Here is a 27783-nt window from a genome sequence, read left to right as displayed (position 1 = left end):
GGATAGTCTGAAGAGGGGAGAAAAAGGCAGAGCAGAAAACTAGAGTTGAACCAGCAAATAAAGCCAGAGTAGAACAAGGCCAACAGCTGCCATAGAGATAGCAAGGACTAAAGAATAGGCCGCTCTGCTCAGGCAGAGATTGAGAATTCTGCTACCTCTGGCCACCCTTGTATGGTTGCACATCACACTTGGTTAGACCATGGCAGCAGCTAGGTATGTGTAGCAGAGAATACAAGTGAGAGTTTGCTCAGTCATAAGAAGGGGTATGGACTACCACGGTGATGGGAGGCTGTCACAGGCTGGCTGGCCCTACAGTGGGAGTCAGTTTCAGCCTTGCCTGTGGCAGATCAGTGGCAACCCCCAACCTCCAGCTGATCCTGATTGGCTGGGGATCAGATGGCTTGGGTGGGTAGCTGGGATAGGCAGGTGATTTCCATAAAGGGCTGGGAGAGCTCAGCTGTGGAGGGGAACTGCAGGAGGGAGGTTCTCCTGGGACTGGACCTGAAGGAAGAGGGTGGTAGGAGACGAGGCTTCTGTAGCAGGCCTTGCAGAGGGCCTAATCCCAGGCAGATAACCTGGAGGCACAGTGGGAATAAGAATCCAGACTGGGGAAAGACTCCAGGGAGGAAGCCCTGAGGGTCAGCAGTTTGGGTTGGAGCTGGATCTTGAGGGAGAAAGTTGGGGGGGTGAGCACTCTGAGAGAGCAGGGGATTAGGGCAGCCCAGGAGGGGCAGAAGACCCTTCTACTTTGAATTTCCTTTGTGACTATTGTTTAAGTTTGTTACCAGTGCCCTGCCTGGGAGCGCTGAGAGATGGCCGGGGGCGGGGGGGCCCACAAGGGAGAGCTGTGGAGGCCGACCCTGCCACAGCAACCATAGAAAAACCTAGATAGGTAGAGCCAAAAAGCCAAGTGTGGTCTATTCCAGGGTTTGTCTACACTGGGGATTTTTTTTTTTTGGCACCAGTATAGCTACACTGATGTAGCTGCATTACTGATGCACTAGTGCAAACTGCTAGTGTAGAAGTGATGCACCTGGATAAAATGTGACTTGCACCAGTTTAGCCTCCTCTGGTTTGAAACCAGGGTAAGTTGTGCCAGTGTGAATCACTTGTTTACTCCAGTGCTACAGGTCTGCACTAGGCACGTTTGGACTAGCATAGCTTTATTGGGGTAGCTACACTGATGCAAAAATATCCTCAGGGTAGACGAGCCCCTAATTCTAGAGAAGACTGGGACACAAATATAGGGGTTCTGTTCCTCATGTAGCACCCTGCATGGGTCTTGGAAGGAGGAGCACAAGTTGCATGCGGGAAAAGTTTGGAGGAGGGATCAGGAAGTCAGTCTGTATGCACATGGCTGGACTGCTAACTGCACTTGCAGAATCTCTGTAAATAGTTCTCTTAATAAAGAGCCAGTTTAGTTTTATGAGCATGGAGTCCTTTCATGTTATTCCCCAGCACATGTTGGCACTGACTTGCTGTGTAATCTTGGGCAAGTCACTTAGCCTATCTGTGCTAAAGTTTCCTTTTCCAAAAATGGGGATGATAATATTCCCAGCCTTTGTAGCCTGCTTTTAGATCTGGGGACAAAGGAGGCTGTATAAATGCAATGTATTGTTGTAGAAGAGCAGGCACTGTTCTGAGACCAGTGCACGGAGAGGGGTTAGTGAGAAACAGAAACTTAACTCTGAATTTCTTGGCTTTTGTGAAGTTTGGTTAAAACCCCTTACTGTTATTTTAACAGTTGGGGTCTTTATTTGTTTTAATGTGTATCCACATTTCAGAACAATCCCAGGTTCGATTCTGACTGTAATTGACATGACTACACGGAGTTCTAATGCAGCCAGTTAAAAGCAAATCAACCTAGAATCATGAGCTTTGCAGTAAACCGAGTCTACAGAATGTAGGAGTAATATGGGGAAGGTTTCGTTTTTCTCAGTAAAGAAGCCGGCAGCCTCATTCTGTGCTCACTGACAGCTGGAGAAATTAAAAGCAAATAGAACCAGGCATAACAGTTAAAACACCATTTTCCCCCTCCCTGCCCCCGACTTTTCACTTGATTTTGTGTTGAAATTGTGTTTGGCCTGGGCAGTTAAGTATATTAATTGTTCTCCGTGTGTGGCTAAAGACAGCTAGTCCAGGTCTGCTCTGAAGAAGCCTATATAACCTACCCACCTCCTGGGTGTGGTGTTCTGTCCCACCTAGTGCCATCGAGACCACTTAGTGAGAGATTAATGAGTCTACTCTACAGCCTTAGTTAAGAGGAATGTGGCTTTTAGCTCATGCAGTAGAGGCTCATGCACTAAGCTCCAAAGGTCTCAGGTTCAGTCCAGCCTGCCGACGACTGGGTTCTGTCGGTGTTACGCCTGCAAATGGTTACATGGATATTCCTGCGGTAAGCTGCCCTAGAGCATTTGTGCTTTCTGGACCAAAGTCTTAGAAAATAACCCTGCCAATCCAAAGAATTTTGGAGTTAGTGTAATTCCCTCCATGCCGTTGACTTCAATGTGCTGTGGTATCATGCATTGAAGAAGCTTAAGGACTTTGAACACAAAACAGTTCTTATAATAAGAAAGGAACATTTGTATTTCTTAGTTCCTAAAATCTTTGGATCTGATTTTGAGTTCATTTACACCAGAAAGACTCCACTGATTTCAGTGTGTGCTGGGGTTGCACAATCTGGGGGTGTGGTTATAGCCCCATCAGGTGCTGCTGGGTGACGAGGTCCCAGTAGTCACAAAGGTGCCTTTTTTTACCTGCGTGTCTGCCCAGGTAGTTGTGAAGCTGCTTCTGGATGCAGCAGACCTGGCTGCCATGATCCATGCCTTTATCTCATCAAGATTAGATTGCAATGTGCGCCAGCTGAAGCCATGCAGAATACCATGGCCTACTCAGCAGGAGATCCTGTCACAAACACCTTGCACTACTGCTCCACAATCTGCACTGGTTGCTTACTAACTTAATAGTAAAGTTTAAGGCCTTGATTTTGACCTTTAAAGGCTAAATGACTTGGGACTGACCTTCTAGTGAGACTCTCTCTCTCTCTCTCTCCATACAGTAGATCCACAACTGAGATCAACAGAGATCACCCATGCAGGGTGCTACATGAGGAACAGAACCCCTATATTTGTGTCCAACTCTTCTCTAGAATTAGGGGCTTGTCTACCCTGAGGATCTCCATCCGGGAACCTGAAGGACAATGGTACTTATGTTTTAAGTTGTGCTTGATTAATATGAGGGTGAGGTAAGATTGCAGATTCATGTACACGTGTCAAGAGATGTTGGTAAAAGCCATCTAGAGTGCATAAGAGGTACTTTGTACTCCATGACAAATATAAATAGGAATAAATTTATATTTAATATTAATAAATTTATTTATAAATAAATAGGACTTACATTTACCAGGGAGTAAAGAAACGTTGGTGAGTCCAAGCTATCTGTATCTCTGGAATTGTTTCATATGGCCCATGGGGTAGGGGTACAGAGGTTAAATGAACTAAAGAAAAATGGAGGCAAACGTATCGTAATAGTGAAATGCATCAGGGCTTTTCCAGTCTAAGGGAAGCGGTGGAAGTCTCATCTCTACAGTCTTTTGAATCAGGATGGTCACAACACTAGAATCTACTCTAGCTCTAGAGAACAATTGTTCATGGGCAGAAGTGATAGTTTAAGTGGGGGTTAGCCTAGATTTCCGAAAAAGTCTGTAAATAAAGCCTGATTGTGTCCGTAGTCTGGTGGGTCCTTCTCCTTTACCTAGGGATTCTACAGCCCAGGGATCAGACAAATTTTGTATGTGAGATATGATCCCTTCCCACAGGCACTCCTCGGTTTTATTGTATTTGTGCTACTGAGTTTGCTGTTGCTCAGTTTGGTTAGATTAGTCTACAGTTGAGAGCATGGAGCTGTTAAATCAGAAGTGACAGGCTAGGAAGCTGAACAATCATCTTTCTGCATGGTCAAATGTTTGGCAGGCAAAAATTTGCCAAGTAATAGTTCCATGTCTTTTTCTGGCACAGTCCAGAGGAAAGAAGCAAACAAAAGGAGCATAACATTGTCTGTCTGCTCTACAGCTACCTAGTTACACAGGTTTACAATAGCTTTTCAAACAGGAAAGCTGCCAAGCTTGGGGGCAGGGAAAGCAAATTTCAGTCATCGTTACAGATGTTGCACAAGGAATTATCTCTCATGCATCCATTGGCTCAGAACTGTCTGCCATACAAATGACTTTCTTTCTGCAGCTCTTCAAACAAAGCATTACTGTTCATCATTGCAAAAACACAGATTTAATGCCATTCTGAGTATGCTGTGGGCTTTTCAATATTTAAACTGGACTCACCAAACTTTGCCTTTGTGCCACAGAGACCCAGTGCTGTGGGATGGGTAGAAACCCAGTATTCTGTTTCTGGCAGTGGCCAGTGTCAGATGTTTCAGAGGAAACAAACAGAACAGGGTAATTATTCAGTGGTCCACCCCCTGTTGTCCAGTCCCAGCTTCCGGTAGTCAGAGGCTTAGGGACACTCAGAGCATGGGGTTGTATCCCTGACCATCTTGGCTAATAGCCATTGATTTTATCTAATTATTTTTTTAACCCAATGATACTTTTGGCCTTCACAACATCCCCTGGCAATGAGTTCCACAGGATGATTGTGCATTGTGTGAAGAAAGTTGTTCCCTAACCTCCAAAGAGAGTGGACGGTGCAGGTGTTAACGGAGTTCATGCTTGAATACATTCCTTCAACCACTCTTGCTGCCATTGAGTCCAATCTGCACATGGTCAGAAATGACTGCTGTATCTGTCACCTTGTTGGCCAACCTCTCCTTAAAACCCAGCCATAATATCATGCTACACTCTCTCAGATTGGGAAGAATCTAAATTTATGGAGAAACTATTAGAAAGCAGAACGGAACTTTGTTCTAATGAGCTCAACTTTGTTCACAAAATAACACTCAAACCATTCACAGATACCTTCTCCCTTTAATTTGCAAACCTTTTCGTAGGCCTGAAGTTAAATCAGTGATCCACAGAAAGGAGAAATTTTTTCCTCAGAGAGATAATATTGGAAAAATTGGCCCTTGCACCTATCAGGACCTTTGATATTCAGCTACATGTCATTTCCGTATAGCTTAGCAAGCTTTAAGATGAAACGATCTCCATAAATAATGCAGCTTTGTGATTTCCTCAACTACCATTTCTTTGTCAACCTTAAGGGTAGAAAGAACAGAAAACGCAATGAGTATGCTAAGGCGCCATCCCTTTGGTTTGTAAGCTTAGACAACAGCATTATCTAGAGATGAGGATGTGTCCCCCGCATTAGAAGCAAACCTAGAAATAAGAGGCTAATCTCATGCAAGGCTTTGAATATCAGGAGTGAGGCCATGAACTGTTTGCTGTCCTCAATGGGAAGCCACTGCAGAAGAGCAGAGCACTGGGGTGATGTGTTCCTGAAGAGCAGCTTTAGCAACAAGGTCTATCTGGTATCAGTCGGAGCTGTATAGTTGCACTTCTTGGCAAACATGCTTCATCGTTGGTCTTCATCTGACTAATTTCAGGAGAGATTTAATTGAGGAGAGGGCAGAGTGACTCAGAAAGCGTGTTGCATGAGTAAGGATAGGCATGGAAGAAAAAAAATGTTTGTTGGAGAACCAGGGAAGCAGGGAATTTGGGGCAGAATAGAGAGGACAAGATGGTGACATAAGAGACTAATTCTTCATTACCAACTATTTGCCCAGCTCTCGTCTGGAGTGTGACTGTTTTTGCAAGTTGTCTCCACTGTATTTATCTCCTGTCCCCAAATATCAAAATGTATCCATGGTGCAACTGTGTTGCACTTATTCTCACTACATCACTGATGTATTTGGGCCAATGGGACTACTTACGTCAGAGAAGCTTATCCGTGTAAGTAATGGGTGCCTTTATTTTCTGTGTGAGAGCTTTCTGCTATTTTGTTTTTAAATCTGTAATTATTTTTTAACAATATATTCCCCATGAAGCGTCCTCAGTATGAGACCAAACACTCCGAGGGGCCGGAGAATTCTACTGGCTACGGATATTGGTTCAGAATCTAACCCTGACAAGATTTATGGCTGAATTCACCACAGTGCCCTTGCCTCCCACAGATAAACTCTAATAAAAAGATGTGTTGGGCCTCATTCCTTCCCCTGTTGGACCCTGAATGCCACTTAGATGTGGGTAATTGTTTAGGAGAAATCCCTTTACTTTGAGGCCAGATTTCTGACATGGCAGCATGTGGTACCATAAAACCAAAAAAAAAAAAAATCCCTAAACAAGCCACAAAAGTTGGCTGCAAAAATAGCACCAGCCTGGGAAGGCCGGTGCTATGAACTTTGTGGACCTATACAATGTACTGATGAAAAGGATGGGGAGGTCCCTTCAGAACAAGACAAACCGCTGCAGTTACATGGTTGCAAACAGAGACAAACCTATTGGTGTAGACGACCCTGGTCATGAAAGCCAATGGGAATTAAGGGTGTGCCGCCCCTTGTAGGGTTGGAACCTGCTGGTATACTCTTGAAGCCTCCCATCATGTATTAGAACCTGTGTGTGTGTGAGAGAGGTTAATCTATTGTTTGGGCAATTCTTCTCCGGGGAAGCAGTGGACTGGCAATCAAGACTCCTGGGTTCTTTTCCTGGCTCTGACATTGACCTTAGGCAAGCATGGTCATCTTGAATGATTTTTGCTTATAAAATGATGTACATGGAACTTCAGTTCCACGGTGATGGGTGCATTAGGCAGACAAAAAAATGTGTGCATCCCTTAAATTCTCACTTTGTGCAGTATATTAAAAATGTATGCATGTTCTACCCTACTCACCATTGATTTGGCATGCCAAAGAGATGGGGGAATTGAATATGGTTGTGGTGGTTTGTAATCAGTGGCCACAATTCCTTCTGGGCACTTGGGGCACTGTCCCTAATAGCTGCTTTTGTGTTTTATCATGACAGTGCCACCCCCCCCCCCCTTTGACAACAATGCCTGCCTTGAAACCCCTCCCCTATTTGTCCTCCCCAAACCATCTTCATGCTTCCTTCCATATCATGCCTTCCACAGGACATGGCCTCCCTTATCAGATCCTCTTCCTCCTCTTGGACTGAGTAGCAGTTAGGGATAGCAGCTATCTGTTATAATTATGCATTGTGTATATACAGTTTAACCTTCTACATCTTCCATAGAAGTTACTTGTCCTCTTAAATTGTGAGTTCCCTGGGACACGGGCTTTGTCTTCCTGTGTTTCGCTTATTGTGTACAAACAAGGACCTAAGAATAATCTCCATCCCTAGATTATAATGGTCTAAAATGGATGGAATTATTTTCTTAACATGCATTTGATTGAGCATTGTCATCAGGTGACCTGAGACCCACACAACCATGGATACAATAAAACCTCAGCTAAGCATGCCAAGAAAATAAACATCTAGTTTACATAGGCTATCCCGGGGGGAAATACACTTAATACTGAGGTTTAAAATATTTGAGCCCCTGAATCTTAAAACTCCATCAGCAGTTGGGGTTTTCAAATAACCTTACATAACTCAACAGATCACTTTAGAGTTTTGTCTGACCATGGTCTCTGCTCTTGATCACCTAGTATTTAGAGACTGTATGGATTAAAAATAATAAAACCTGCCCCTTTCTGAGATTGCCTTGTAATGAAAACAAGAATATTTTGGAAGCAAAGAATAGGAAACATTGACTGGGATTCCCCGCTGCTTTTTAAGGAGCCTGGCTAGAAAGATTTATGTCATGAGCAACAGAAGGTTGGAAATAAAATAATGCCCTTGATGTTAGGGTCTCTCATTTAGCCAAGCGAGATGGCTTTTTCATGTACCTTGTCGAAAACCCAACATGAAAAAGGGGGCAGGAGATAAAAATCTTACAATGTTAATGGAGATTTACAAAAGATGGGACCAAATAAATACATATTCCGCTCGTGAGAGAAACTGCTGCACTTGGTGACATACCCGCTCCTATGCGCAATGAAGGTAGCCTATAGTGAGGCAGAGTGTTTTATATTTTCGAGAACAGTGGCTTTACCTTCAGAGGCCAGTATCCCCTTACCCTGTTCAAAGCTGGAGTAGGCCTTGTATATGGGTGCTCCAGAGCAGATGGGGCCTGACTGAAGCCACCCCACCAACCTGAAGAGAGGGATTGGAGCTGTTCCTGCAGCAACCCCGAGCTGCATGATCTACATAATTTCTGCTTCAACTTCAGTAACATTACCCCTGTTTTATATTTCTGCCTGTGAGAGGAGAAGCAGGCAGGGTTTACACTGCAAGACAGATTACCATAAGGGCTGAGAAACTCAGGGAGGGTGCTATGGGGAGGAGATGGGTTATAAGAGCACACTATAGTGTGCCTGGAGGGAGCAAGGTCAATCTCGAGGCAGAAACGATAAAGAGGAAGAGAGTAATGGGAGGTAACTAAAGGGACTGAGCCATGTGGAAGGAGACTGAGGTGGTGGTTGAGGGGGGCAGGAGAAAAGACATGGAGCTGCTTGTAACAGGAGACCGGAGGAGCATCGAGGCGCTCTGGGGTGGCAGAGTGTACAGCACAGCAGGGGATGAGAGCTGAGATAAAGGTGGATTGTTGAGAGCTTTGACAATGATAGGTGTGAGCTAAAACACCAGAGTCAAGCACCCGTTGGCCCTCTGGGAAGGTGTGATGGGGTATCGCCGCTGCTCCCATCCCCTTAGCTTCACAGAATACTCACAGACCTTCCTTCTACTCTGAAACCTTCTTTTATAGTGTCTCACTCTACCAGCTTCACATACTAGTGCAGCCATGGTATTTACAATGCTATTCAACATCCCTATCCAGTCTCTTAAAACTCTCTGGTATCAGCCCCTCTTCCTCTCCCCTTCCCTTGCACTGCCTGACTGTGCTTTTATCCAATCTCTTTGCTAATAGGCTAATTAGCTCATTAGCTTCCCAGCCTGGATCTTATCTGGTAAATCAGGCCCTCCCTGGGGCCTAATTGGTTAAAACAGTGACAGAATGCTAGTGCAGTGTGCCCTTGTTGCCAAGAAGGCCAATGGCATTTTGGGATGTATAAGTAGGGGCATAGAGAGCAGATGGAGGGATGTGATCGTTCCCCTCTATTCAACATTGGTGAGGCCTCATCTGGAGTACTGTGTCCAGTTTTGGGCCCCACACTACAAGAAGGACGTGGATAAATTGGAGAGAGTCCAGCGAAGGGCAACAAAAATGATTAGGGGTCTGGAACACATGACTTATGAGGAGAGGCTGAGGGAACTGGGATTGTTTAGTCTGCGGAAGAGAAGAATGAGGGGGGATTTGATAGCTGCTTTCAGCTACCTGAGAGGTGGTTCCAGAGAGGATGGATCTAGACTGTTCTCAGTGGTAGCTGATGACAGAACAAGGAGTAATGGTCTCAAGTTGCAGTGGGGGAGGTTTAGGTTGGATATTAGGAAAAACTTTTTCACTAGGAGGGTGGTGAAACACTGGAATGCATTACCTAGGGAGGTGGTGGAATCTCCTTCCTTGGAAGTTTTTAAGGCCAGGCTTGACAAAGTCTTGGCTGGGATGATTTGATTGGGGATTGGTCCTGCTTTGAGCAGGGGGTTGGACTAGATGACCTCCTGAGGTCCCTTCCAACCCTGATATTCTATGATTCTATGATTCCCAGCACTCTGTCATGGAAGGTCCGGTCCGGTCCAAAAGCAACCTGTCTCTGGTGAGTTTGTTTTGTTTTTTTCCTAATTGATTCAGAGAAATCAGCACAACTTGAAACCTTTTCTTTTGAAGCCAGGCCTCCAAGAACCTAATGCTGGCCTAACGTGCAAACACAGGCTTTAGCTGTAGTAAAAGAGAGCCTACAGCAAGGCTTGGAATAGAATGCACGTATTCTGAATGTAGGACTGGTTATTACAAACCCCTGTGTTATTGGGTGATGAAGATCACACCATGAGTCACTGAAAGGGCAATTTTCACTATAAGAACAGAAAGGTCTAAGATTTATTCTCTTTGATCTTGATGTCATGATAATGTGGCCATTTTTAATGTACCTGTTTCTCTGTGGATAACTATTTGTGATGATGATTCATACAATTTGAAAGCCACCAGAGTGATCATCTACTCTGACCTCCTGCATAACACAGGCTGTAGAATCTCGTGCAATAATTTCTTCACTGAGCCTGTAATTTCTTTGAGCTATAGCATAATGTAACATTTTCTGTAGTGCTTTGTAGTGCTTGGAGACCAAACTGTCATGCATTCTTAGGCACTCTCTCTCTCTCCCCATGTATTTATATGGTCTTTTATCGCTGTTGTATGTGAGCATCTAATGCCATCGGCAGATTTCATCAGAGAGAACCCCAAAGCCCTTTGTACATTTTTTCAAGCTCTACAATAATATTAAAATAAATAGGAACATTCATGTAATGTCTGCATCATAAATATAGAGATGGGGCCCAGGCCAAAAGCTCTGATCTAAAGACACGTAAGCTTCAGGAGGATCGGGAACTAGATTTGGACCCAAACTTTCTGTTGCTCTCCCTAATGGGCTGAATCCAAACACCAAACACTGAAATTTGGGGCAGTTCAAATCCAAACTCTGCAATCCAGGCCATCTCTAATTCCATATATTGTCTCATTAAATATATTAGTTGGTTACCTCATCAGCTTTCCTACAAGAGTTGTCACGGACAATACATAACAGATGTCTGTTTCAGGCAACCTGCAGTCATTCCATGGGGCTGTTTCCTCAATATTCACATACCCTTGAGCTCTCATAGCTTGTATTCTGCTTGTGGCTAAAGGGATCTCATTTTAATGATCCTGTATTGCTGGGAAATTTGCTGCAGTGTTCTTGTGTCCAGTTGCTATGGCCTCATCTCATAGCTGTTCCCTGCACATTCATTTTTCTGTCTTGTTTCGTTATGACTTGATCCAGATAAGTCATGTACCCGGACTGTCCTCTCGTCGTTTGGTGAATATTTGCATCACTGTCCTGCTGAGTCATATTGAGCTGTGGTGATGCCCCGCCCAGGGATAATGTAATTGCGTGCTCTGTGCGCAGCAGGATGCGGAGAGCAAATGTCATGTTACCTTTTCTTTCCCTCTATGTATACTACTTGGATCTGGAACCATGGTCAAATGGGACCTCAAAAGAGCAATGAGCCGCTGTGCAGCTGGTAGCATGGTTCAAAACGGACAGGAGCCAGGGAGCAGGCAAAGATGCTTCAATGAGGGATGAGTGTGATAAGCAGCAGCGAGGACTCACTTGGCTGGCATGCATAGCACATGATACTGGGCCATTTGGACATGGGTATAGGTGAAGGATCACCTCGGGAAAGGCATACTTTTGTGGATTTAGCATAGTCAAGCTACTGCTGCCAAAGACGCAGGATTTCATCGGGTAACATCACACAAATTGCTCATCTCCTCGAGCCTTTCCTGGACCAAAAGAATTGCAATATGTCATGGACCAGCAAGATTTTGCTGATACCAGAGGGCCGAACTTAACAGCAGGGCCAACATTCACACACAGTGATACAAGGGCTGTATAGTTTCCTGGAAAAGAAATCTGTCCATTTCTGCAAAGGTAGAGGCAAATTTTCAGAAGCTGCATATGCATGGAAATCAATGGTGCAGGCAAATAAAGGTAGTTTGCAAAGCTTCAGCATCTACATGAAATTTGATCCCAGTGGATTATCTCTGTCCCCTGCCCCTCCACTAACCTCTCTCCACCAGGTGAGAAATGTGTTCTTACCTTGAATTTCCATGCTAATTAAGGGTCACAAGGTAAGACAGGTCTGATTCTGAATTCACTCCCATCAGTTTTATACAGGTGTGACTCTCCTGGAGTTATTTCTGATTTATACCAGTGTAAGTAAGAGGAGAATCGGGCCCTTTATTTTAAAGATCTACATTTGACATTTCTTAGAGACAAAGGTGGCGGCCTTGTGCTTTAAAGAGTTCACGCTGCTCTGTGCTTCATGTTGCACTGCATATATTGTACCTGCTGTGCAGGCCAGGAAGCTCTTAACTACCTGGCAGACTTCCCCCATTGTACAGCCCTGTGTACGGCAGCACTATATAGATAATAGAGATGATCAAAAATGGAATTTCTTTCCCTTGGGAAATTCCAAAATTTTGACATTTATTTTCATCCCAAACTGGGGCGGGGGGGAGACAATCCAAATATCAAAGCTTTTTTACAGAACAAAAAGTTCCATTCTGAAACATTTCAATGGGGAAACGATAAAATATTGGGAGTCCCGTGATGCTCTTTGCCAGCTCAGTCACAGGGTGAGATCTCAGTGCATCATGGTAGATGTAGTCCGGCTGAGAAGAAGGACCCATTGCAGGGAATTGTAGCCATTAAGGACCTAAATCTACAAGTCCCATGAGGCTCAGCAGCAGCTCAAGCAGAGGTAGAAATTAATGTTCACCTGAAACATTTTGTTTCAATTTTCCTGACAGAAAATTTCCCCAAAATTGATTTTTCACCACAGAACATTTGGAATTCAATGAAAACCTATTTCCTGAAAAGAAAATGTTTTTGTTCAATTTTTTTTTTGAAGTGCCCAGATAAAAAACAACAGTGATAGAAACTGCTGCGGAAATGAAACAACTCAGGCAGCAGCTTAGCTGGAACGAGAGCCATTGTATTCTCAGCGACAGAATCAGGGGTGAAGTGGCTTGATTCTGCCCCATTGAAATTGGTTTTATACCAGTTAACTTCACTGAGTTATTAAAGTTGTTCCTCATTTAGTTTGGTTCAAGGGAAAGCAAAATTGGTCCTGATATTTCCATGCAAGGAGCTCTCATTGTACACAAAAGAAGACACAGTACAGCCCTGCTTTTCCAAAGGGTTTGAAAGCAATCCGAAACCTTCAGACAAATGGGACTATGGAGGTTCAAAGAAGCAAGCCATCTATACACTGTGTGACGGGGTCAGGCCAGATGGCTACAGGAGAGTGAAAGAAGGCAGATATATTAGCCCCAGGTTAAGTAGTCCCTTTTCCCTGGGTAAGGTAACAGGGAAGGTTCCAGAAAAATCAGGAACTTTCCAGAAAAAATTAAGTCAGACAGGCTGATTAGAACACCTGCAGCCAATCAAGAAGCTGCCAGAATCAATTAAGCCAGGCAGGCTAATCAGGACACCTGAGTTTTAAAAGGAGCTCACTTCAGTTTATGGCGTGCGTGCAAGGAGCTGGGAGCAAGAGGTGCAAGAAGCTGAGAGTGAAAAGGCGTACTACTGGAAGACTGAGAAGTACAAGCATTATCAGACATCAGGAGGAAGGTCCTGTGGTGAGAATAAAGAAGGTGTTGGGAGGAGGCCATGGGGAAGTAGCCCAGGGAGTTGTAGCTGTCACGCAGCTGTTACAGGAGCCACTGTATACAGCTGCAATCCACAGGGCCCTGGGCTGGAACCCGGAGTAGAGGGCGGGCCTGGGTTCCCCCCATCCCTTCATTCCCCCAACTCCCTACTTGATACCGGAGGAGTTGACCTGGACTGTGGATTCCACCAGAGGGGAAGGTCTCTGGCCTATTCCCCGATCCACTAGGTGGATCAGCAGAGGCTGCGGGGATTGTTCTTCTTCCTTTTCCCCATGCTGGCCAGTGATGAGGCTAACTGAGTGAACGGCAGATTTGAGCCATGAAAGTGGCCAAACTGAGGGCTGCCGTGAACCTCTGAGGCGAGCAAATCCGCCAATAAGCGCAGGACCCCCAAGGCAGAGGGGGAACTTTGTCACAACTGCTATTAGGGGATACACGGCTCGCGTTCAGTTAGACATGCATATCCGTTAACTGGAGGTCATACTGCTGGGTTGCACTCAGAGTTTAGTAATGAAAAAGTCTTATTAGCTCATCCACTGCATACTCCTGTCAATGCAGGATTGTTTCCTAGAGTCCACGAGTTTGTAGAATATACTGTCGACTTATTGGGAATTCCATTCTGCATGACAGCCAAACAGCCTCACCAACCTGGAGCAGCTGGCAGAGAATCAGCAACATTGGATCCATACTTCTCTGACGGTATGTCTATGCTACAAGTGCTTCATCCGCACAACTACACCACTGCAGTACTGTTGTGTAGACACTTGCTACAGAAATAGAAGGGGGGTTTCCATCACTGTAGTAAATCCACTCCCTCGAGAGGGGGTAGCTCGGTTAAGAAAAGAATCCTTCCATCAACCTACCTGAGAGGCTTGTGGGAAGACAGCAGAATAATAGCCCAGCACAAGGTTATGGAGTGCTTCAGCCTTCACGGGATGGAATGAGCTTTGAGGCTGGGGGGCAAAAGGAGGGGAGGAAACTACTTACTGCTCTATAGAGGAGTAATGGGCAGATACTCAATGCTGGCTGCCAGATGAGTCTTTATGCACAAACTTACACATCAAAACTATGTTAAAAGAGCATTATTAAGGTTGCAAAGTCGAGCAATCAAAACGTAGGAAATGCCGGAATTAAGGCTGCACAGCCCCCTGGGGCAATTGAATTATGGTACGGATTATATGATCACATGCTGGGTTTTTCCACATAATAACAATAATGTTCTTTTAACGTAGTTTTGCGTGTGTAATTTCCAAGGTTCTTAACAAAGCAAACTGAACAAAAGGAAATTCCATCATGCGGCATCATATTGACAAGCACATCAGCTGGCTTATAACCTGTAACCAGATCGCTGCCGCTATGACAATAGTAGGTTGTCATTCTCTGTGTCAGTGATTAAAGTGCTACCAGCCCTGCCTATAAATAAGACGGGGGGACTTGGCCACACCCCCAAGATAGCTGGCCACACCTCCTTGGGAGTGATACTGGGCATATTAGCCAGTCCAGCTGCCTAGTTGGCAAGGGTGTGCTAGGTGTGGATCCTACCCTGCTTCTGTGCAGATGGGACAGGTGCAGGGGAGAAAAGGTGTCCTGCCGCCATTTCCCTGCCTTCCCTGCACACACAGGCAAGAATTAGCTCTAAAGGGATATGTAATCAAAGTGCAGCTTCTTACGGGGATGCCTCATAGGCCCCTGTAGCAGACAATGAGGCACAGGTGAGACATACGTGAGAGCATTCGAGCCCGTGCCTGGGCTCTGTCAGGGCTAATGAGCGACACTGCACCCGGATGTATCTAGCACGTTGTCAGAATGACTTTAAACACAACCCAACCCCTTATCTTAATTTGGAAACTTGGCCCTGACTGCCTCTTATGACGTGCCAGTCCAAGCCGCCTCCGGCAGCTGTGAGCATATGGGTTTTGGCAGGCAGCTCCAAGGCACAGCAGACTGGAGGGAATCAGTAGCGCACATGGAGAAAGGCAAAGGAGCTGAGGCCAGGAGGAAAAGCACAAAGTCTCATTGGGTATTAGAAACCCATCAGCAGCCGTAAGGAGGAGAACACTCTGTGTCCTAGGCCTCCTCCTTCTATTGGCAGGAAAGGGGTTAACGCTCTCCCTCTGGCTTAGATCCGTTGGCAGGGTCACTGGGGGGAATTAATGGCATCCCATCACACTGGACAGGGGATGTGGGCCTGAATCTAGCAGAAGGCAGGGAGGCTCTCTAGGGAGAGGGGCAGAACTGTGAGGAGAACCCGGCAAGGGGGGTGTTTCTCTTCCTGTCTGGCCCTGGGCTGAAATGGGCCGAGACTCATACTTTACTCCAGTCTCTGGCTGAGGAAAACCCTGGGACTCTTCTGTCTGGCAGAACATTTTTTACATTGACCTCCCTGTTTTATAATCCAACCTGCTGCAAAGGTGTTTAAACTCCCCCTCAGAGTGCGGGATCCTTTCATGTCCACACCAGCCTGTCATACCTTCCAACATGACTGCTGGGGGTCTACAGATTGGGGGAGAAGGGACGAGACAATGCAACTCCATGGCCAAAACTAAACCTGTAAGACAGTGGATTTCAGTAAAATGCTCGTCTTGTTGCCTAATAATAATATTTAGAATGTACTGATGCTTTATTGCGAAGCACGAGACAGATATTATGTAATTAAGCAAATTGATCTTTCTGGGTAGGGGCTGATATAAAGAGCAGCTGACTAGAGTAACCTCTTTGGGGCAGGGACCATGTTTGTGTTCTGTATTTTGTGCAATACCTAACACCATCGGACCTTGATTTATGAGAAGGGTCCCCAGTGCAAATAATAAATAACAAATAATGATGGTGTCAGTTTATGGGAAACTCGTCTGAAATGTTCTCCAATAAATCAGATCTAGTTAGAGTATTAGCCAGAGCTAGCACTTCAAGTCTGGAAATTCAAATCACCGGAAGTTGAAGCTAGACAAATTCAGATTAGAAATAAGATGTAAACTTTTAATTGTGAGAGTAATTAATCATTGGAACAATCCACCAAGGTGGATTCTCCATCACTGACCATTTTAAAATCAAGATTAGATATATATATTTTTAAAAGATCTGCTCTAGGAATTATTCTGGAGAAGTTCTATGGCCTGTGTGACACAGGGGATCAGGCTAGATGCTCACAATGGTCCCTTCTGGCCTTGCAGGCTAAGATTCAAACCAGCCATTTACACTTTTGGTTCTGAGTTACATCCAAAAATGGAAGGGGCCTGTGCAAAGACTAGTACAAGGGAACTTTGAACTGAGCCTCAAATCTTCATTCTGTTCTGTGATGGTGGTTAAGCACTGGAATAAATGCCCAGGGAAGTTGTGGAATTCTGTCACTGGAGATTTTTAAGAGCAGGTTAGTCAAACACCTGTCAGGGATGGTCTAGATAATACTTAGTCCTGCCATGCGTGCCGGAGACTGGACTAGATGACCTCTCGAGGTCCTTTCCAGTCCTACAACTCTGATTCTGTGATGGAGCGAGAGGGGCAAAGTCTCTACAGCTTTAAAGGTGGCCTGCAAAGGCAAAAATGCATGAGCCCTTTTGCATGTCTGTATAGTGATCACAGATGCGGAGAGCAGGGGGTGTTCTGCATGGTTTTGACCTTTAAGAAATATCAGGACTCTCACATCTGGTCTTTTCTGCTCCTGAAGAACCTTGTGAGGCTTCAGATATGAACTGTGGGTTTTTTCCAACCCTGAACTGAAGGGGTGTGGTGTCAACTCTTGCATACAGATATCAGTTTTCCACAGGTCTCCATGGTGTTTGAGTGAGAAAGGTGTCAGCAAAACCAATCAGAAAGTGATTTAAAGAGTCTGAATAAAAATCACTTCCCTTCTCACACCAGGCCACTTCACCTTGACTGGTCCCATTAAGAAGTTATGCTGAAGCATCTGTTCCATCTTGTATTTAGTTGTGGCACTCTGAGTCATTTTCCCAGACCAGAAGAAGAGCTCTGATTAAGCCGGAAAACTTGGCTCTCACCAACAGAAGTTGGTGCAATAAAAGACATCACCTCACCCACCTTCTCTCTCTACCTTCCCTTCTCAGTTAATCAGCATTGGCTCATGTAGTGTCCCTGATCTTCTAAACTTGCTATATCTCCAATTGACCATAGCTCCTACCAGGAAATACCTGGGAGACTAAACTGGAATTTCTAATATTAAAAACAAACAGGGAATTAATAATAATTTTAGTCCTTCTGTAGTCATAAATCAGCCAAAAAGAGGCACAAATTTATTTTTTTCTTTGCTGGTCATCTTTTCGTAAGGAATAAGCAAACCTGGTTCAAAGATTTTTGAGGCCAGAAAGGGTCATTCGATCACTAGTCTGACTTCCTGTATTCCACAGGCTGTAGAATTTCACCCAGCTACCCATGTATTGAGCCCAATAACTTGAGTTTGACTAGAGCATATCTGCATAGATACTTACCGGGTGTGAATACTTTGCCCAAAATTCCACCTGATCCCAAACATGAGCCTTTTTTAGCCATTATTGTCCACTTTTGCTCCTTATTGAAACTTCTGGTTCTGATCCGGTTGGTAGGTGGAACTGCTGGAATAACTACCTGAGCAGCTGTTCCCCTAGTACTGCCAGCCTCACTAAAAGCACCAAAAAAAAAAAAAATCCTGTAAGAAAGCCTGTTCGCATGACATTTCCAATCCAACTTTGCAGTCCCAAGACCTGCAGAGAAGATTTCAGATAACCATCTAAAGCTTGTGTTGCGTGGGGAAAGCAAACCCTGCTCTAACCTATCTGAGATATGCCTGTGACTCGCTTGCTAAGAGGAATTTCTAAGCCTGGAGCAATGTATGGTCATGAGAGCTTTCCAAGAAATAACTATAGGAATAAATATTTACCTTCTTTGTCCAACTCTCCAAACTAAGAGTTGTGCTGAAACGATTATCTTTCCCTTTTAAACTATATTTATTTTGAGATTTATCTGGCATGAGAAAGCAGCCCCAGATTTAAGTAATGTACACCTTTTGTCCTGTGAGTAAGGGGAAATTATAAATGTTAACATACTCTACGTATTTATGCTCCATTAGGTCCAGAACTGCACGTTGGTGTTAAGAAGTGTTTGGGATCATAATAGAGGTGGTAAAGTCTGTTGCTTATGGTGCCAAATTAGAGATTTTCAATCTTGCTTGGGGTTTGTATTGTGGAATGTTTGCTAATGACCCAGATGGAAATAACATCCATACCACAATGTAAAGACCTGGTTGGTGTTTTTTCATCTCGAGTTGGATACACTTGGCAGAGACCATTTTTCCCACCAATTTAAGTTTTTGAACAGTTGATTTTAATAAAAGAAAAATAACTTTGAGCAAACAAGAAAACTATGTCCTCCAATGTTTTCCAAAGACAACCAACTTCCTGCAAAGGCCCTTAAACTCCAATTCTGTTTTGCCAGTAGCCTTGGTTGCCATGTTTTATTTATTATATTCCCCCTTTTAAAAAATCATGCATGGTAATGATAAACTGGAGGTGCCTGTAACTTAATATCTATGTATTTCAAAACTACACATAGCTGGTGTAAATCAGCATTACACCAGTTCCAACCAGTTGAGGATCTTTTTTTTTTTTTTTGTTAGTTTAGTTTAGTTAGTGGTATTATAGTAGTTTTTAGAAGCCTCTAACCAAGATCGGGGCTTCATTGTACTCGGTGTGTAACATTCCCTGCTACAAAGACGTTACGATGTAAAGGGACAAGACAGACAAAGGAAATATTACTATCTCCATTTTATTGATGGGGAACAGAAGCACAGATGGGGAACAGGGCTTGAACATGGACCCTTAGTCACTGAATTATAGAATATCAGGATTGGGAGGGACCTCAGGAGGTCATCTAGTCCAACCCCCTGCTCAAAGCAGGACCAGTCCCCAACTAAATCAGTCCACACTAGCTGGGATATAAATTGTAATGCACACCAGTGAGTTGTACAGTTATTGACCATTGTAGACTCTTGCTGTGCACTAGAAGTTCCCTAGTACACATTGATATAGTCTCTTTTCAAACCGTATTGTTGTGCATTAGAATTTACAAACCAGCTGGTGCTGACAAAGGCACAACGTAGACAAGCCCTAAGTAACTTGCTCAGGGTAATGTAGGGAGCTTGTGTCAGAGTCGAGAACTGAACCCAGATCTCTTGAGTCGCAGTACAGGGCTTTATCCACAAGACAGCCCTCAAAAGGACAATCACAGGCCACAGCATAACAGTCAAAATCAGGGACCAGCTGACCACTGAACTTTCACTCTAATTCTGAACCAAACGTTTCCCTGTTTTAAACTTTTAAAAGTTTGGTTCATTTGTTTACTCTCAATATTTTCCACTTTTTACTTCCAACTGGAACCCAAATCAGAAGGTCTAAAGTATCATAAGAAAGTCTGCTCTGGTTGGATGCTGGTGGTATCTGAATCCTCACAAGCAGGCCTGTTCTCGTGAGACTTTCAGCTCAGGGGGCTGAGCTAAGTATCGAGTTGTTCTGTCGTTATTTGTACCAAAGCTTCCAACACTTTGAAGTTGAACCATCCCTGTAAAACCTGCAGGGAACTGGGTTGGTGCCCGCTAGCCTTTAATTTCTAAGGTAGAAACAGGCAATTTATTATATAGGAGCAGAAGTGTGTGTACACAGTGGAATTTCTCACAGTGTTATTTATTCAGGGGCTTCTGCATTATCCATCAGCTTTGCAAACTAACACAAAATAGCTAATAGACCACAAGGACAATGTATTCTATATTTAATTCCTTTTCATCCAGTAGGCCCACACCTTCAACTGACAAGACTGTAATTAATTAAAAGTCTGATTTAATTGGTTAGCTTTACATCATGCTTTAAAGATTGATAGATGTTGGCTTTAGCGTACAGAGAGGCAGCGAGCTCCAGATTAGAACTGAGAAGGGTCTGCTGCTAGTCCAGGAAATTTGTACTCTTGGCAACCACTGCATGTTAGCGGATATTTAATTGGATCACAAGATGACATCTCATGATGGGCTCCACTGGTACAAGATGTACCCACTGGAGACTGGGAAGTGGGTCTATTGGATTTGGACCCCCAGTGATGGCTGCCTTCCCGTCTGGATCAACTCCAGCCCTAGCAAACCATTTTACAAGTCTCCCCATGTGAAAGGGATCCCCATTTCCTCACTGTCCAGGGTACAAGAACCACTGCACAAGGGGCTGCGAGTGCCTCTTCGGCACTCTCTGCAGGGACAGAATGGGTCCTGGTGACAGAGCGACCCTCTTGTGCCAGAGCAGAGCATGCGGGCAAGAGCAGTGCTGGAGGAAGCTTTCATTGCTTTTGCTCATGCTGTAGCTGTTCTATAAATAAGTAGGACTGTCAATCCAGCACCTCTCTGGAGCCTTAAATTCCACTTAAACCCTTTACATTAAAAGATACGTCCAGCGCATGTGGTGCAGGATGTTTAACATGCCGGGTACTAAATTGACATCAGTGCTTCAAGGGTCTGACTGGCATGTTATTAAACACTTTACAATGTACCAAGTTGCCAAATACCTTCCATTTAAACGAACTGCCCTTTGTGTTATTCCAAGCAATTAAACCACATTATATTTTTAATCTGACATTTTAGCTGGCGCAAAGGTCTGTTTTAAATATTGCAATCTTTTGATCCTCCAGTTATAACCACGAGCTGACTGGGGTGTTTCATCTATTTGCACTTAATGTTACAAGCGTGGTGACTTTCAGAGGAATTGCACTTTCCATTTCGTTCCTCCCTTGGTGCGTGCGTGACAAGCTGTGTGTGAATCATTTTATTACCATGTTCCTACAACTAAAGACAAGCCTGATCTCACGTCTAGGCCTAGATTTCAAATACTTTCGTTGTTGAGGATATTCAGAGTCAGGATCCACTTCATGCCCATTCACCACACATGCTTTATACCCATCAACAAGATCCTCTGCTGAAGTAAGTCACCTTCACACAGAGAATAGAATTCATTAGGGTTTGTGGAGAGCTGTCATGAAGAGAGAAAGGAGTGCACATCAGGATTTATCCTGGATTAAAGCTGGAGATTATGCCTTGCAGTTGAACTGTGAACAGCGACAGCTGAGGTGATATAGTGGTCAATAAAATATGAAAGCTGTTGACATTAGGATCACAATTTATAGCAAAGTTCCTGACGGCCACTGGAGGAGCCAACACAAGTTGCTTTTCACATCTGTGGCAAGCAGGGGTCAGGTTCATGGGGGGAATTTATTTATTGAAACTGCTCATTGCTGTACTTCTAAATCTGCAGCGTATCGTTAACCTGTGAGCTGTGAACAAAGGCTGTCTTTTCCCAAAGATAGTAATTTGGGGGGAGAGGGTGGTTTAAATCAATTTGGAAGGCGAGCGATCCAACCAAGCTGGAAAAGAAAACAATGACTCTTAGAACAGGCGGGCATGTTACTGGAGAGACAATGCCTCTACAATCAACCACAGTGTTGGCTTGTAAACTCTATTTATGCAGGTGGAACACAATCCTTGCCACTGGAAATAGTGTGTGCTCATTGTGTTACATCCTTTCCCGCTGTTGGCATCCTGTTTAAACATACCGAATGTGAACGGGATGCCTGCTATTCATTTGCAGACCCCTCGTGATAATGGGAACCGTAATGGTATAATTTATGCAGAATAAACTAAGAGGAGCTGCAAAGTGGAGTTAAGTGCATGAAATATTGAATCGAGAAAAAAAGATAACAAAGACCAATATTTTTTACTGCCTTATTTCGCTGGGCCTATGTAATTGCCCATGTACATGGAGAGAGAGGAATCAGCCACCAGCAGTGCGGGGCTCAAATGACTCTGACTTTACTGGAAGAGAGAACCAGAGTGTATATACAAATATTGGGTCAAATCAATAATTCCCTTGAAGTCAATGGAGTTACACTGGGGATGAATTTGGATCCATTCACTTTTCTGTACATGTGATGGAACTATTTAGAAAAGTGTTGCAATTAACATTTAGTGTTTATTATCATTTGCTTAGAGCCATCAATGTACTCAGCAAAACTTAAAACAGAGAAACAAAGATGGCAGCTGCAGCGAAGGGCTTCTGCTCCAAGGTCTTTGTTGTTAAAATTATTTTAGCGTCTAAGTGCCGTGCATGGTACAAAGCCAAAGAGTGCAAGAGTCTCTGCCCCAAAGAATTTATTGTCTATATAGACAAAGGGAGGGAGGAGAAACAATCCCAATGTCAGAGGCAGAACTGGGATTAGAACCCAGGATTCCTGACTTCCACACCAATGTCCTCGTCACCAGACCACATTATCTCCCTGAGCTAAACCAGTCCCTTTTACCTCAAATTTATCACAGTTGCCAACATCACTGCAGCTCCCTCATTTTACCGAGAGAGAGAGAGTGGTGGTGACCACTGGCATATTTACCACCAGCTTGTTTAGACCTTCTCTGAGTAAGGTTGGACAACATGATGGTAGCAGTTGCAGGAGACTGGTCTATGCTAGGGCTCTGCTGTTGCTACCCCAGATAAAGTTGAGTTGTTGTTTGCAAAAGTAGAAAAAGTAGAAAAGTAGGGACAAAAAAGTCTAGCAGACAGATACACACAAGACAGAAGGTACTTAAAAATCCAGAGCAAGGAAGAATGTAGGCCCAAATTTTACCATCCTGAACTGAGCAAAACTCCCATTGAGCTCAATGGGGCTTCTGTTCAACTGTGGACCCTGAAAGTCATTCCTTAGAGGCTTTTTATTCTGTACAACTGTGGTTCTTGGGGTACCCAGGACTGTGAGTCACCTGTTACCCTGTCTCCAGCGTGAGGGAGTATTGCCTGTGCCTAGCTGCGTGTTAGCACCCTAACAACACCAGCCTGTCAACCAGCCTCCTCTGGGCCATGCCAGCCTTGTCTTTGCCTTGCAGGTTAACAGTAGGTGCACCACTGCCCTGAGTCCCTTTGAAGCATTCCCCTGTGGTAACCAGCCCCTGACACTGGCTGCTCACAGAAGTCCCAGATTCTCTGCACTCCAGGGAACAGCGTACCCCAGTTTGCCAGCTTCACCTTAAACCACCACTCCTGTATAACACACAGCACTTGTAATAATAATAAAAAAAGGTTTATTTAGGAAAGGACAGAGATTCTAAGAGAAACAAGACAGTGATGGGAACAGATGGTTACAATACAAAACAAAGTAATAAAATGTGAAGCTGGTCCAACACTTATTAACAGTTACCTTTCCTGTCTAATAAAGCAGGTTACCCCACATCTGTTGCAGAGCTGGCTGGTTTCACAGGAACCAGGATCCAGTTTTTCATAAGAACGCCCCTGCCCCTCGAGATGTCGCCTCAGTGAAGGGATACAGAGTGCCTTCCCCACCCTGTGTTATACTGAAGCAGTCTTTTGTCTTTAGCCATAGACAGGGTGATTTCCATTGCTTGCAGTTGTCTCTGAGGCCTTTTCATTGAAAGGCTTTGGATGGAGCAAGGCGAGACAATTGAACCTTGCATTACATCCTCTGCTTATCAGGGCGGGAGGACATCTCCTTCTTGCTTGAATGGGCCAGTACTGAGACACATTATCTCCTGGTGACAAGCTTTTACTCCAAGTCCATACAGCATACTTTCAATATACTTCTCTTATTCCTTCATTATTACCTGTACATACATCTCACAGTGATTATAAAGCTTGACAAGTTAAGAGCTTTCTGTAGAAACCTGATATGCTATGCTTTATGGATAAATTTCCTGAAAGACATGTGTTTGGTGTAGTGAGTTTGTCAGGTCTGAGATGAGTCATTTGCAAAGAACTGGGGTTCCTTTACCAAGGAGCCTTTGTGTCACAACCACCTTTTATTGTTAATTATTTGCATTCCTGGACCAGGTTCCTGTTGTGTTAGGCACTTGTTAGGCACACAAAAATAAGACGGTCCCAGCCCCAAGGAGCTTACAATCAAGTATAAGGAAAGAGACCACAAATGGATTCAGATGGTGGAGTACAAGGAAACGCTGAGACAATATGGTCAGCATGGTGGGCTCTGATCTCTGCCCAGCAGTAGCCTAGTCTTTATGAAGGCTTTTGTAGGTCTAATGGTCTTATTCAGGGCTCTTATTTGAAAGCTATTATCTAGCCCTTTGGGGTCAGCTAGTGTCTGAAGGGAGCAGACCTCCCTCCCAGGCAGATGCTGTTACAGTCTTCCTTCCTTTCCCATCCTTCACAGCATGTTGTGTGTAAGAGTTAAGCCACATGTTAGATTTTAATCTGTCTGTTGGGAATGTGGAGGGGTAAGGCGTTGGAGTCAGCGGGGCTAGATAGTCTGGCCCTGCTGTATTTTATGTTCATTTGTTCTCCAAGTGCCATCATTTTGTTTTTATTTACCTGAAGGGGGAAGGTTTTTCAGGAGCTTGTTTTAATTTATAATGCTGGATCTGAGCACGATTCAAGCGATTTGGGGGCTTGACTCTGAAGCAGGTCTGACGAGAATAACTTGCAATAGGCTATTGCTAGGAATCCTTCCTTTCTAGGTACTGGCAGGGTGCTTTCATGCCACAGATCTTCAAAAAAGTCCAGGGCAGGCTGAAAAATCTCTAACAAAACATTTTCCCATCTGAAAATGAGGTTTTTGTCAACATCAAAGTTGTCCAGATTTTGGTGGCATTTTCTGACAGGTGAATCCAAGCTCAGTGTTTCAGGATGACCTGAGATTAAACTTTGGTTTGTCGACCCAACGCAAAACATTTGTGTTTCAGGTCGACCTTAATTTCTGCATTTCAAAGGGGTGCTGCGGTGCATCTGAGTTCCCACCTCCCTCCTGCTGCCATTCTCCTCTATGGGCCCTGCTCCTCAACTGATTTACCTCTCCTATAATGGTCTTTCCTTGTAGCTGAGCTGCTGCTATGCATATGGAACTACCTCTGGCTTCTGAATCAAAAGTTTTGAGAACTTTTTGATCTGCAAAAAGTTTTGACATTTAAACTTTCCATCCTGATTTAGACCAAAAACAAATGCTAAACTATCAGAATTTCCTTTGGGGTGGAAATTCCATTTTCCAATCAGCTTTGTTAGTTTCATGATAAACTCATTCAGAAGACTAAATGTGTAGGGAAAAACTCTTTGACTCTGGGACACATACATACTGAGGCTGAGCTAAAGCTGACATGAGCAACATCGGAACACAATCATAGAAGGGGCAATTTGTTTTTTTATTTGAGTATCTTGCTCCCCTAAAACATGTCACAAAAGTGCTCGGGGGGGGGGGGGGCGGTTATGTTAAAAATATGGTCACTCTAAATGATGATATTTTACAGTTGGATCAAAAAAGATCTCAAAGTGTTTTACATATATTTTTTTTTTATTAAGGATCAACTAGCTGAAGGGGGGTTCCAGAGAGGATGGAGCTCAGATGTTCTCAGTGGTGGCAGATGACAAAACCAGGAGCAATGGTCTCAAGTTGCAGTGGGGGAGGTCTAGGTTGGATATTAGGAAACACTATTTCACTAGGAGGGTGGTGAAGCACTGGAATGGGTGACCTAGGGAGGTGGTGGAATCTCCATCCTTAGAGGTTTTCAAGGCCTGGCTTGACAAAGCCCTGGCTGGGATGATTTAGTTGGGGTTGGTCCTGCTTTGAGCAGGGGGTTGGACTAGACCTCCTGGGGTCCCTTCCAACCCTATGATTCTATGATCACGAGAGCCCTGGAATGAAAGTAAATATTTACTGGTGTGAAATATGGGGCACAATCTGATTTTAATGATTTATTTATGGTCCCACAGTGAGATGGGGGCAGGGTAAAACCTCAGCTTTCTCAACACCCAGTCCCGTGATCTAACCATTGTACTTCCTCACTTCTAAACTGGGAGCCTATTCTGATGGATCTGATCTTAGCACAGAATCTGGTAAGCACCATTTCTCATGAAAAATTCGAGGTTAGAAAAAGAGGTCTGTGTCATTCACTCTGCTCCGACTGAGTGTGTGTTTGGTGAGAGGATCGGAGTGTTTGTAGTGAGGGCAGCTTGAAAGTTTGAGCGAGTGCTTGATTGGTTGGCTGAAAAGGGCGGGAGTTGGGGGTGTTTTGTTTCAGGTGAGCCTGGCTGTTTAAAAAAGCCGGCGCTCCGCGAACCAGCTGAGCGGCGGGGGACAGCAGAGCAGCAAACAGCAGGAGTTTGCCTGGGAGTTCGCCTGGGGTGAGCCCACTGAGGCTTACACCCTAACGACTTCTCTGAGTAATTACTGCATCTCCTGAGGAAGCTCATAGTAGGAAGGTAATATGGATGGGGAGTGTTCAACTGTTGTGACCTGCACTGGATGTGCCATGTTTGTCTTTCTTCCAGAGGACAGAAGCGACTTTGTGTGTACAAAGTGCAAGCTGGTCTCCATATTGGAAGAGAAGGTTCAAGGTCTGGAGCAACAGGTATTGACCCTGCGTTGCATAAGAGAAACTGAAGATTTCCTGGACAGACGTCAGGATATGCTTCTACAGGCACAAGGTTCTGAAGATTCAGAGCAGGCTGTGCAGCGCGGACAGGATGGTGAAGAAATCTGGCAACATGTGACCTCCAGAAGAAGAAGGGGGAACGTCCATATACCAGCAACGCGGATACAGGTAAGTAACCGTTTTCATGTTCTCTCCACAGGTACCATTGCAGGGAGTGGCCCAGATGATACGTCTGGGGGAAGGGAGCAGAAGGAGACTCCACCAGAGGAAGGCATGAGATGCACTGTCCTAAGGTTGGGGGTTCCATGACCACCACTCCCAAGAGAAGGAGGCGGGTGGTGGAGGTCGGGGACTCTCTCCTCAGGGGGACTGAGTCATCTATCTGCCGCCCTGACTGGGGAAACAGAGAAGTCTGCTGCTTGCCAGGGGCTAAGATTCGCGATGTGACGGAGAGTCTGCCGAGACTCATCAAGCCCTCGGACCACTACCCCTTCCTGCTTTTCCATGTGGGCACCAATGATACTGCCAAGAATGACCTTGAGTGGATCACTGCAGACTACGTGGCTCTGGAAAGGAGGATAAAGGAGTATGAGGCGCAAGTGGTGTTCTCGTCCATCCTCCCCGTGGAAGGAAAAGGCCGGGGTAGGGATCGTCGAATCGTGGAAGTCAATGAATGGGTACGCAGGTGGTGTCGGAGAGAAGGCTTTGGATTCTTCGACCATGGGATGGTGTTCCAAGAAGGAGGAGTGCTAGGCAGAGACGGGCTCCACTTAACGAAGAGAGGGAAGAGCATCTTCGCGAGCAGGCTGGCTAACCTAGTGAGGAGGGCTTTAAACTAGGTTCACCGGGGGAAGGAAACCAAAGCCCTGAGGTAAGTGGGAAAGCGGGATACCGGGAGGAAGCACGAGCAGGAGCATGTGAGAAGGGAGGGCTCCTGCCTCATACCGAGAACGAGGGGCGATCAGCGGGTTATCTCAAGTGCCTATATACAAATGCACAAAGCCTGGGAAACAAGCAGGGAGAACTGGAGGTCCTGGCAAAGTCAAGGAATTATGATGT

The 27783-nt window shown here is 44.7% G+C and overlaps 1 long non-coding RNA gene across 1 annotated transcript in view; it reads left to right on the top strand.

Moving 5' to 3' along the window:
* LOC122461506 overlaps window positions 1-27783 on the top strand; it is a 43833-nt gene that overhangs the window by 11833 nt on the left and 4217 nt on the right. Inside the window, exon 2 of the long non-coding RNA XR_006283442.1 lies at window positions 26063-26185. This is a non-coding gene — a long non-coding RNA (uncharacterized LOC122461506). The remainder of the gene's footprint in view (window positions 1-26062; window positions 26186-27783) is intronic.

The sequence above is a fragment of the Chelonia mydas genome, chromosome 8 (genome assembly GCF_015237465.2).
Source record: "Chelonia mydas isolate rCheMyd1 chromosome 8, rCheMyd1.pri.v2, whole genome shotgun sequence".
Lineage (NCBI taxonomy): Eukaryota > Metazoa > Chordata > Testudines > Cheloniidae > Chelonia > Chelonia mydas.
Note: the sequence above shows the minus strand (reverse complement) of the source record. Positions and strands in the feature narration are given on the sequence as shown.